Source organism: Halyomorpha halys, unplaced genomic scaffold (genome assembly GCF_000696795.3).
Source record: "Halyomorpha halys isolate HHAL.00 unplaced genomic scaffold, Hhal_1.1 Scaffold199.1, whole genome shotgun sequence".
Classification (NCBI taxonomy): Eukaryota; Metazoa; Arthropoda; class Insecta; order Hemiptera; family Pentatomidae; genus Halyomorpha; species Halyomorpha halys.
Genome location: NW_027112578.1, coordinates 388,922 through 402,233, shown reverse-complemented (window position 1 = coordinate 402,233; position 13,312 = coordinate 388,922). Strand labels below are relative to the sequence as shown.

General features: G+C 28.6%; 1 protein-coding gene across 1 annotated transcript in view; it reads right to left on the bottom strand.

Moving 5' to 3' along the window:
* LOC106679376 (extracellular serine/threonine protein CG31145) overlaps positions 1–13,312 on the bottom strand; it is a 315,704-nt gene that overhangs the window by 247,161 nt on the left and 55,231 nt on the right. The gene's annotated exons all lie outside the window — the stretch shown is intronic.

Sequence of the window (13,312 nt, the reverse complement as noted above, 5' to 3'; positions counted from 1 at the left end):
TTATAAATTGCAGGAAAACCCGCTAGAATGCAGGTAGGCAAAAGACGTAATGTAATCAATTTACTACTGTCATGTCCATAGTTAGTAATCAACTAATTTACATTTTCATTCCATTATTGTGTATATTTCCAAATTTTTAGTCTATTATTTATTTTATATATTTGTATTTATTTATTTGTTATTTTATTTATATATATAGTTTTATCTATTTTATTTGTATTTATATAATTTTTTTTTCTCTCTCTAAATGATGGTTGTTATCTTTTTGTTTTTATAGCGCTGATGAAGACCTGAAAATCAGGTCGAAACGTCGGCATAAATAAATATTTTTATTTTATTTATGTTGTTTTTTTGCTGACCGCACCCCCCCTCCCCTCTCCCCCCCGACCATCATCTTCTCCAATCATTAATCCATTTTGTTTGATAATCATAATTAAATAATATTTTATGTAAGTAAATGTGTAATATATTTTAAAACAAAATTTTAATTCAACCTCAAGCTTATCGTATGTGAATAATCGTCTATGGTTAACAAATGAAATAATTTAGTATTATCTTTAATTGGTATTTATATAATTATTTACAATGGCTAACAATAGTTTATAAAGAGAAGGAGGAGGGACTGAGGCGAGATCCATTAAGGACCCATCAGTGACGAAGACTGCTGTCACCAATCCTGAAGTAAATGCCCTAGCCCTCCAGCTTGCGGCGGAACTAATCTCCTTCCCGGGTTTTAATCACACGCTTTTCTCCGGCCGTGTAAGGTGAGCATGCAAATCGCTACCTCTCAACCAACTAGAGCTGAGTGATTTTCGATTCTATAACAGTCCGATATTCAATAATGCCTAAACAGGTTAAAGAGCCTGTTGAAAAACCCATGGAAGAAACGATGAGAAGAATAAAACTGGCATAAACGATGTGAAAGGTCATTGTTCTTGAAATGTTAGTATGTACATAATTCATGTTCTGGTCCGTACTAGCTCTAGGCCTCTTGTGTTGAGGATAACGGACTAGATGTTAAGAACAAAATTCTCTCAGTATAGTTTTGTTGATAACATGTACAGCCAATTTTAAACCACACTAGTTTAAAGAAATGAGGTATCATTTCAAGTTAAAAATACTTTGAGTAATAGAAAATAGTGGTTGAGCAATTTCACAAAATTTATTATTTTTCCCAGTGAAACATAAACTTTATAATTAAAAAGTAAAATTTAAGCTTACTTCGTTTCCAAGAGAATGAGTTAATTAAAAATACATTATTAAAACAATACAATCTGCCGCAATCAAGGATAAAGACTATTACGACAATTATAAAATAAGAAATAAAAAAGGATAAATTTCAAGCAAAATGGGTAATACTAATCAGAAAATCATATTTCCACATCTCAAATAAACATAAGAAGATAAATAATATCAAAGTAAGTAAACAGCTAAATTAAATTAAATCTGTACCGCTACAACCCATGAAGGGTCAGGGGTTCAGTACTTAGTAAGGGAGTACTGTTACTAGATCAACGGTTGTATAAGGAGGTGATTTGGTCAGAATCACGTTCGACCGCCAGATTTTTACCCAATTAATGGTACCCAATTTAGGAGGCTGGGTCGACCCCAGGAGGGCTCCAGAACCAACAACAGTTGGTTTCCCTCACGGCTACAGTGTAACAGAAAAATATTTTCTGCCCAGCCGGATTCGAACTCGGGTCCTTAAGAGTTCTCCCCTCCCCCCACCCCCAAGTAAACAGCTAAGGTAAAAAAAAAATAAAATAAATAAGTAATCTACAACAAAATCAAGAAAAATACTCTCATAAATAGGTTTAAGATTTGTTACTTTTACTATTTTATAGTATAATAATATTTGTATAATTATATCATTTATTTAATGTTTCTCATTAAGTACCATCAATTTATGAATTTGATTTTTTTTTAATTGTAGAGGGTTTGGACTTCAATATTTTTCATCAAAATTATTCCTTAAAAGTCAAAAGGCTATTAAACCGACAAAAATGCAATCGTTTCAGTCAACATAAAATAAAAATTAAAAAGACATCTTAATGTTTAGTCGAACAAAAAAAAAAACTTTTGTTAATTTAAATCTAAAACAAAAAAAAAAAATTGTTTAGTTTTGTTGTGATTTATTAAATAAAAAATTTTTTTATAAAATAAGAGCAATATAAGATAGTCGTTAAAAAAAGAAAGAAAGGTTTTATACATGATCTACATATTATGTATCATTTTTTTTTTTTTTTTTTGCTAACTCCTCACCAAGATATTACTTATTTACAATAGAAAATTTACGTTCTTTTTCAAACAACATAATCATTACTAACAAAAGCACCTTGTGGTATATATTATAGTTTATGTGGAATATGATTTAAATACTGCAGTGGACGTTAACTGCGGTGACCAAATAATGTATTGGACACCTTAGCTTCTCTTTATATAATGAATTTAAATAATAATAAAATAGTTTGAGGTTCCTTAATAAAAAATACAATTAAAACTTGTTAAAAAAACAGTATAAATTCAATTAAAAATATTGATCATAATAAAAATGTATTTAAACATAATATAAACACAAGGCAAAGTATTCGCACACTATGTTTGTTTACTTGCTCTTGTTTGTATGCTTGAGTTTAATCTTGCTCTTTTCTATCAGTATTATAAAATATTTCAATCTATTAAGTTCGTTTTAATTTAACCGATCCTAATGCCAAAACAAGTGAACTAAGTGCCGCGAAAAAGTTATATTATTTCGAAATCAAAGAAAATCTATGTCAAGAAATAGCGAATTAGTTAGGTATTAATTTTTCTATCTTCAGATACGTAGTTAAGAGATTTGAAGAAAGAGGCACATTTAGGATTTTTTTTAATTTTGAAGGAGTTTACAGCAGAGTTCCGAGAAATAATTCTTATATCAGTGAAACCAATCGCAAAAAAGGCTCTTATTTACTATGGATTACATCAACAAGCCCATCAGTTTTGGGGAAAATGTATTATTCTCTGATCGGAGTAAATTTAATTTGTTGGATCTGACGGCAGAAAGACGATATGGTGAAGGAAAAGTGAAGAATTCAGGAAGCAAAACGTCTCAGTTACTGTAAAACATGGAGATGGGAGTGTAATGGTTTGGGGATGTATGGCTTATAATGATTTTGTGCCATTACCTCCTAGCCAGTGCAGCCAAATTAGGAATTCTGGATCGGTATATTTTTATGCATAATAATGATCCGAAACATACAGCAAACAAAACTAAATAGTGGTTAATATTTAACATTCGCCGACAACTTCATATCCCTCCACGGTCTCCTGACTTAAACATAATTGAAAATTTTTGGCATATTTTAGATAAAAATGATCGAAAACACCAAATAACCGGAAGACACCACCTCAAGGATCCTTTACAGCAAGAATGGGAATAAATTAATACGGATTTAATTAAAAACCTCGTCCACTCAATGCCGAGGACATTTACAAGCGAGAAAAGACGCCAACGGACTGCATACAAAACATTAAATTAAAAAAAAAAAATAATAAAACGCAAGGTGTGCAAATAATTTTTTTCTTTATTTATTGTTAGTTTTTTTTTTTTTTTTTTTTTTTTTTTTATGAAACCAGATTTTCATGTGAATTTTATTTGTAGTTATTAAGTTATAAATATACTTTTTATTTTTGAAGTAATAAGTTTTTTTTTTATTGCATTAAGTCATAATTTAAAAAAAACGAGGTGTGTAAAAAAAAATACTTTTTTCGGTGACCGTATATCTTATGGTTGTTAAGTAATAGTTTTCGGTAAATAGTAGGTTTATTATTATTAAACAAAAGAGTTAAATAGTAACTCCTGAGTTAACAATAACGTTCAAATTAGGACCACGATTGCCCGTGATGATATGAACGCCTGTAGGAATGATCTCTGAACAACATGTGGCACAATCTTATCTTATATAACAACACCCACGAACATTCAAATATTACGTCATTTTTTTCTGTATAAGTAAACACTACTATTTACAGAGGCGGTGTGGAATTCGGAATACAGTATACTAACCCGAAATTTTGAAGTGTGATTATTAACATGAATGGTGTTCGAGAAAAAACCAAAACTAAAATATTTCAAGCGGGGAAGTTTCCAAACTTCAATCCGAAGAAATCCATTGAAGAATATTGAGCGAAAAAAATGAATTCCGCATGAAATCAAATGTCTCGCAAATAATAATGAAAATATATCATCTTATTAACAACTACCGATTTAAATCCGAGACTTTTCTCTCAACCAATTGTATTTAATAATTATTCACATTAATTTCATTTTTTATTTTCTTAATTTTGTGAAATTTTAAAAAGTCCTAACGAATGAACGTCTTTAACAGAAAATGTATCATCGTAAAGATATTGTTGCCTATTTTAATTTGTTTTTCCAAACAAATTTTTTGATTTTAATGTCCATAATTTATATTCATATATACTTCGTGTTTTATAATTAGCGGATTTCAGTTTAAATATCACTTAAAAAACTATTTATTGTGTTTTTTCGTCATTAATTTTGTAATTTTCATTTTTATTATTATAAATATTTATATAATCAACTACTCTTATTTTGCATCTTTCCAACTACTCTTTCGTAAAACAAATTAAACCTATCAATATTCCTATATTATTAAAAATAATACACAAAAAAATAATTATTTTAATAACCAAAACTTTTGGTAGCTTTCATTGACTATTTCCCATCGAAATCATATTTGATGAAAATGAGAAACACGTACAAACGTTTCTTCAAACATTCATAACTTTGAAATCTGTAAATTATTATGAATGATTTATAATACATAAAATGTAATGGAAGATAAATTGTGTAAGTGTTTTTAAATATCAATTTTCACAACCAAAACTTCGATTAGTGGTGTATTTTAACTGTTTAGTATTCATGACAAATTATTAAAGCTCAAAGTAATCAAAAAGTTTTAGCATTTCTACTGCATCAACACCAATTAACTTCAAATTAAAACTTCGGTATCCGAAAAATTTCATCTAATGGAAATAGTCCTAAACTAAGCGACACTGAAGTTAATCAGAGCAAAGAAAATAGAGAAGTGGAACATTTTATTGAAGGACTCAACTGAGGAGGAACGATTTCTTTACAAATAGATGAAAAAATAAAATACACCTATTGATAGAATGGTTATAATAATATAAAACATTAACATCAATTTTTATTTTTATATAGAAGCATTTTAAATAAGGTATATAGGCTATACATGCCACAAACAATTTTTATCTATATCTAATTTTAAATTTGGTTTTCTGACTAATATAATTATGACTATTTTATATTATTTATTAATGAATAACAAATATTACTCCGTAAAAAAAAATCAATAAATAAAAAGCCAGTTATAGCATAATACCAATCATGACTGTCATGAAAAATCTCCAGTAACATATGTTATGCGTTCTAGAACTAAAAAAGAGAAAATTAAAGAAGCGAGACTGCGATCCATTTTCTTTTGTTTTCAAGCCAAAATCAGTTTGAACAATGTCCGATACCTGAAAATCTCTGCAATTGAAGTGCAACGTTTGGTCAAGAAACCGGTGCTTGTACCTGCTGTTGCGGTTTTGAGTACATTCCAGGCTGTTTAGTTTTAGGATGTATAGGTAGGATGCCTTTCGAATTCCTCAAGCATTCGAAACATGTTTTAAATTAGGTAACCTATTTATAATATTAGGCAAACTTGGTGTGCTTCAGCTTTACTACAAAAAAAAAAAAAAAAAATAGGTGGTTAGGTTTTAAAATTAGTAAGCTCATCGTTAAAAAAAATTAATACAACCTATCATGCTAAGTAAAAAAACAATAAATTGAATTATTTAAGAACTATTAAGAAAGAGGAAATCGTGTGTCGAGTTATGCAACAGTGTCGGTTAATTTAAATATGATGCCAGGAAAGTTTTAAGTAGTTCGCCTGATTGTTTTTACATACTGTTTAAGAATAATACACAATTCTTTCATAAACATTATGTTAATTACAAAAATCACTTACAATACAGATAGAATACCAATGAAATATTACATTATTGAGTTCAACCACACCAGAAAAATAATGGTGACAATCAAAACTTATCCGTTAAAATGAGTTTACTCATTTCTTATAAATAAGGGAGACTTATTTAGAATGAGTCTCACTCATTTACTCATAATAGAGTGTAATGAGGCCAAATCTTAGAAAAATATTCCATAGAGTATTCATTCCAAGCAATATACGTTGTGAGAAATGTATTTTTAGTGTAAGTATCCTTCCAATTCCTTTCTCCTATCGAACATTTAGTGGAACAATACAAAAATAGCAAGACGTGAGACAAAAAAAATTAGAACAATTTATTCTTATAATATATCTTTCCCGAAATAAAACTAATAAATTAAACCAATTTTATTGATATAATATAAAATATTACAATATGGGTTGTATCGAATTTTATATCTATAGTAGTGGTCTAATGTTGAACCTAGGTCAAGAGTGTTGGGGCAGAACTCAAAATACTTGGAGCCAATGACTTTCATTATTATAACGGTATGTCTAGCGTGAGCTTAGACTTTTACTTCACAGCTATAAATTTTAATCTTTAAATTTTGGTTAAACTAGGTTGGTGATAAGACTGAAGGCAGTGAAACTATTTTAAAACAATCATAAATGAAGAGCAATAAGGAAGTTAATAACAACTAAATAAACATGCATATTTGTTTTTATTATCAATACTCATGTGAACTTTTGATTATTAAATCCCGGGTTTTACGGAGAACCAATATTTATTATTCTAATCCATTTGAGCCACAAATATTTCTAGAATTGATGTTTAGCTTAATCTCGTAGCATTTATATTTATTGAAAATTCCGATCAAGCCTGAACAGTTAAAAAATACAAGATAATACAAGGCCCTCTATCTAAATATTAATAGGTATATATTTTTCTTCTAAAAATCCCTCACAACTAAATTTTGTCCTCTTTCTACTGGATTGTACTTGAAGGAGTCATGATGTGATTTATCATTACTTTTATTTTAGATTATAATTACACCTGATGATGAATGATGATTGTAGGTAACGGGGCTCACCTTCATTTTGTATTTAAATGGCAAAATAATATTCAGATTTCAAACAATTATGTTCTAACTTACTTAATTATTTTTATATCCTAAAATTTATATTTTCTAGTTGCCTAACAACAAGAACAATATATGATAGTAATGTATGTATTACATATTGTTAAATAATTATTTAAGAGTATCAAATTAGTTGTATTTTAGTTTAGCTATAGTTCTTTTTTTTATGTTGCGTATTTTAAATTAAATTAATTATATTTTTTGGAAATAATTTTCAAGTTGTATAGTTTTAGCCTATAAACCGTTGCAGTCATTAAAATACCCCAATAATTAAAAGTGAAAACAAAGTAAAAATACTGCATTTTATTTTCTTTATTTGCATGTTATTTTGGGAGCTGCTAATAGGTATATACATCTGATCGAACCACAATAGTTACATTTTGATGAATAAAAAACATAAAATATACGTTTTGCTTGACCCTCCAGCCGGTCTAGGTTGGTTAAAAAGTGCATTTTTTATATTGTTTTTTTTTCTCTAGGAGTTCAAACATTTTAACTTCTCTCTCATAAGAAATTGTTTCTTGGCAGTTCCCACTGCAATTTTGTGTATTTTAACCACTAGATTTTCTTTCTAGTACTTTAAAAAAATATATTTTCTGTTGTTTTTAAAACTTTGTGATATTATAATATTGTAAGTCTGACTATTGTTGTGTATATTAAAATTTTTAATTTTATTGACAGACTAGAGGAAAATCATGAATGGGTCGCTCTGAATAAATGTAACTTTAATAATTTAAAAGTGCGCAAGGAATGATCGAGATTAATTAAAAATTGTTCTTTAACTGAAGAGGTTGTTTTATCAATGGTATTTAGGGCATAACATTTTAGGTTCTAATTGTTTTATTATTGGAAGATATTTGGTAAGCAAAATATTTGGTGAGAAATTTGAAAAAATATCGCTAAATATAGAATTCCTAAGTTTCATGATTTAATAAAAAATATATGTAATCTAGCATATACACTAGATAACACAGACAGTGCGATAGATTTCGTTTGCTGATAATGAAGGTTGGTAAAAAAAATTTTTTCATAAAACTTAGAATTCGTGGTATACATTGATAAAATTGTGCAATATATTGAAAAATATTCAACATTATAAGGAGACAGGAAAGTGTAAAAGGTGAGCTTCTGCAAACAGAGGACAGGTGTCTTTTTTCTTGGGCGAATCCTTTCTTTCTTCTATCTCACTTTTTTTTCTTCATAGGTGCGGGCTCTTTTGTCTAAGTGTGCCTACCTGTTCGAAAGAAATACGGTTGCGTAACGGTCCTATCTCATCTTGTCTTAGAAGGTTTCTTGAGGGATCGGTTACGTCAAAACATTATTTATATAAAAAGTTTATTTTATAGTTGTATTAAAAATATCTAGCAAATGAAACTGAAGAAGACTTGCACACTTTGTTTCTTAACCGGTCATTAGTTACAACAGAATCTGTTTTATATAAGTTAAAAATTTTAATGAGAATAAAAATCGGTTAATTAATCAGAAAAAAATAAATTTTATTTATTACAAAAAAAAAGAATCAATAGATTAAAAAATATAACAATGAGTAAACCAATAACATAGACTACAACTTTTTGAAATTTTATTTGATAATTTTGGCTAGTCTACATGTTTTCGGTTGGCCGAAACCGAAAATGAACTTTATTTTATTCTTTCACAGACATATTTTTCGTAAAATCATGATATATAATGCCAGATTAGTAGATCAAATATTAAAAAAATCAGCTCCTAGCGGACTCAACTGACCAATTTCAAAATTTTAAGGAGTCAAAAGGTTTCTCAAAAAAACAGTATATAGCAAATTATTATTAGAATTATTGTCAGTTCCTATGAATTGATCCTTATAATTGAGAGGATTACTTTGTAATAGTAGTGAGGTTGAATAAACTAACAATATATGACGAACTTAATTGGGTAATTATGTCATGCAACAAAATTATTACTCATTGATGAATCTGCAATCAATGAATTGAAGATTGAATTGTAAAACATTAATAGAGACGTTTCCATCCAAAGAAGATGTGGGAGATGGAGGAGGAGGAGTCCTGGATGGACTCCAAGAATTTATATAGAACTGCAACTGGGCCTGTCACATCCGTATTGGCTCTCCTCTTCGAATAACAATGTCCAAAATTTAACAAAACTTTGTTTTTCTGGCTGCTTATGGAAATATCTACGTTAAGCTCTCGGAATACAGATGTGCAAGCCTATATAGTCCCACGATTAATACAACATACTCTCCACTGCTTCAGCCTCAGGTGGAAAGTCAATAAACTATTCATTGTATCTTCTGTCTCTTGACATTAAAAGTGAAAAAAAAAGTGTTATAAACATACATTGTAGCTTACTCGTACAATACTTATTTTATACAATGATATAATATGTTTATAATTTATTAAACTATGGTATATTAACCTTTATAATATTAAAACACGTTTAAATTTTATTATTGTGAAACTTTAACCAAATAAATGTTGATTTTTTCATTCTAAAATTTTAGATTATTTTAATAATACATAAAGATTTCATATATATCTGATATTCTAATTTTAATCCAACATAATTTAGAAGGCGCAAACAAAATATAGTGCTTAATTTAAATTTTATAATTTAATTTTATAAGTGAAATTAATATTATATAATGTATATATGTTTTTTAAATTTGCTTTCATCAAACCCCCTAGTTTCTAATCTTGCATCCTCTTCCATTCCTGACAATCCTCCGAGGCGCCTGAAAAGAAGATGGCCACGAGACCAGCTAATGTAAAATGTCATTAGAGTGCTACCAATAGGTAGTTTCTCTACACGCCTGTAACACTCCAATTTAACTTAGATCAGATTTACTAAGTGTATTATAATGTACAGTTAGTTGTAAATAGCAATAAATAAATATTAAAAAAAAAAATTGCTTTCACATTCAAATATCACAAGTCCAAATTTATGATATTTGAATATGATAAACGTTTAGTATAATGTCAAGACTTGAATTAAATATAATATGATAAAACATGAAACATAACAAATATAGCAAAACGACGGATCATGTTCATTGATATACAAAACAAATTAAACTGCAAGAGTTGGTTAAGATAGATTTTAATAATTGACTGAAATTATCATTGTAGATCCAACAAGAATTTCCGAACGTTAAATATATTCTGAAAAACTGTATAAATAGAAGTAAAGAAATAGAGATTAATTTTGTTCTGTGATTGCGGGTTTAGCGCACTTGCTCAGCCTCCACTGGCTCACTACCACTGATGCAACGAGAGGGATGCGCTGGGATCTTTTGAGCTCTGTCCTACTTCCCACACGGGGAAGGATCCTCAGGTCGATTGTGTAAATATAAGAGAGTAAATGTGACTAGAGATTATATTATTTTTATTCTTATTTTGTTTTTTTCATACACATAGTTTGATTATGTTCATTTTCTTTGTCCTTCTTTATTTGTATATATTTTAAGAGAGATTTTATGTAATTTTTTTTTATTTCTTTCATTTATTTATTTTCATTCTTATTTTATTCTATTTTAGTATTAATGTGATCATTCATTACTGTTACCTAGTTCCCACAATAGTGTGGAAGATTGTAATATCTATCAAATAATAAAGTTTAAAAAAAAAAATTGTTCTGTCCAGCACAGGCCAATGACCATTAGTTTCAGGATAGGACCTGACACCTTGATTGATTTGATTTGTAGTGTTCCTCCGTAAGTTTCTACATTTATCTAATTGTTAATTAAGTATTTTCAATTAATATTGCTCATTCATCTTTATACTTCGTTATTGGATTAGTTTAGTAACCCATTGTCCGATGATTGCTTGTCAATTTCGCATGCGTTTTCTCTTTGCCCCGCTGTATTTTATGTGGGTAATTTACTGGAGTAACAATTTTCTCCGAGGAACTTTTTGGAACTATGCAGGCATAAATATTAACAAAATCTTAAATTGTTTTCTAAATTTTGAGCTTTAGGAATAGGTAACCTAGAAGATTTAAAACATACCTACTAACATTTCCTGTTTGTTTTTCTGTTCCAGTAAAGAGAATCTGTTACAATACTCTAATGAAAGCTTTACTGTATTTCGATTAAGGTTTTATTTAGCTTTTTTAAAAAAATGAAACAAACAGAAATGCAAATCGTTGTAATATTTATATTTTTTTAATTAGCTATAAAATAGATTTTTTGTAAATTTTTAAAACATTAAACAGGGGAACCAATATTTTTTATTTTTCAAGTAGCAATAAAATTAAGTCCCTTTAATTAAATATGATTTTAGGAACAAAAAATAGTGGAGCAAAACTTAGTGTTTTTCATGTTAATATTCCGATATTCCAAAATTATGAATGCCGGACTGAATGGGATAAAACCGCTGAGCTAATGAGTTGAATTTTTGTGAATTAGTTTATTGTAGTGAATTAATTTTCATACTTATTGTATCGTAGTTATAGTGAATTTAAAAACACTCCATTATATTTTTTTGGGAGGGGGAGTAAGAAAAAAATGAGCCCCCAATGAAACAATTATTTTTACGAGACCGACCGCCCTCACTGACTCCAAACTGCCAGTATTGCAACAACAATTTGACAATAAGCCATATTTTCCTACAATGCCCATATTTCACGCCACATCTCAATAGCTTAGGACTAAACCGAGATATTTCAAAAACCCTCGGAGACGATGATAAAACAATAGAATTAGTGTTTTAAAATCAAAACATTTACTGACAAAAATATAATATTGAACGGAAGAAAAAAAAATAATAATAAATAATCAAATTAAAAAATAAATTAAATTAAACAAATATAAGCAAAATAAAATAAAATATAAATGGCGCTGATGACCAATGAAGTTTGGCACCACTAAACAAAAACAAAGAAACAAACTGACTCCAGACCGCTATCGAACTGATAAACTCTTTAAAGGAAGAGTTAATAAACTCTTCATTAACATCTGAATGACTGATAACAAACTATTTGCATCACCAAGGTTATATTTTCAGTATTGACAAGATATAGCTGTAACTTTTAAACAGCAAAAAAATATTTATTAACCAGATGGTTAAAAAATATTGAAAGAAACCAGTGGAAAAAAAAAATCGCATAGCTTCTAACCTAAACTTAGCTGATCTTTTATTATATTATGTCAGCTCTAATAAACAATAACTTATGAAATAATAATTATTTTTAAAAATCAGTGAAGATTTGACAAAGACTTCGAATACGATTTAAAGTTACAGGTAGTTTTGAAGGGTAAATGTTTATAAGTTTTGAATCACTTCTAGTTCACATAAAATTGTTTTGAATAAAAGGGTTAGGTAGATCATTCTGAAACAGCCTAGCCTGCATTAACTAACTGCTTTCTGCTGCGTTTTTCACAAGTCGGCAATAGTTTCTGCAAATGTCGTCAAATTGTTCGAACGAAAGTCCACTATTCGCTTGGACGGACTGTTAATAATTTAAATAAATGGTCTAATATTTTCAAGTGTATTAGATCGAGACACTTTTATTTATTTGAGAAATTTTAAGGCTTAATCGGAATTTTATTTTGTTTCATACACGAAAAAAATCAGAAATTATTAAATCTCATCTCTTCACAAAAAAAAAAAAAGTTGAATTCAAAAGCGACTTTATATCTCCACTTCGAAAAGATTTGAAAAAAAAAAAATAAAAAATAACTATTTTTTTTTCCTTATTCTTACAAACTTTAACTTACTAAATCCTTGAAAATAAAAAATACTTGAAAACTTCCATCACGTCAATTGCTTTGTAAGACTAGTTTTTGGTTTATTTTGGATTTTAAGGATTAACTAGGTAAAAGTTTAAAATAAAAATAATTTTTTTTGCAGATTTGCGTAATTAAAAAATCTTTATTTTTTTTAGGGATTGCCAACTCCAATCCTGGTGTAGCAGATAATTATTTATCCTGTAATCGTTGCCGTAAGTCAACAATGTGAGTTTCTGAGATAAGAAGCCCACAAACTACTGAATCCCTAACGCTTTATGGATTGTAGTGGTGCAAATTTTCATTTTCATTTGCTAATAAGATGAATAGTACGACATATGGTAATGAATTAAAAATTTTCCCTCGTAGAATCCTGTAGCATTATTGGCACTGAGAGTTTAAAGGAGAATTTACTCTTTTTCCTCAATCATAAATTA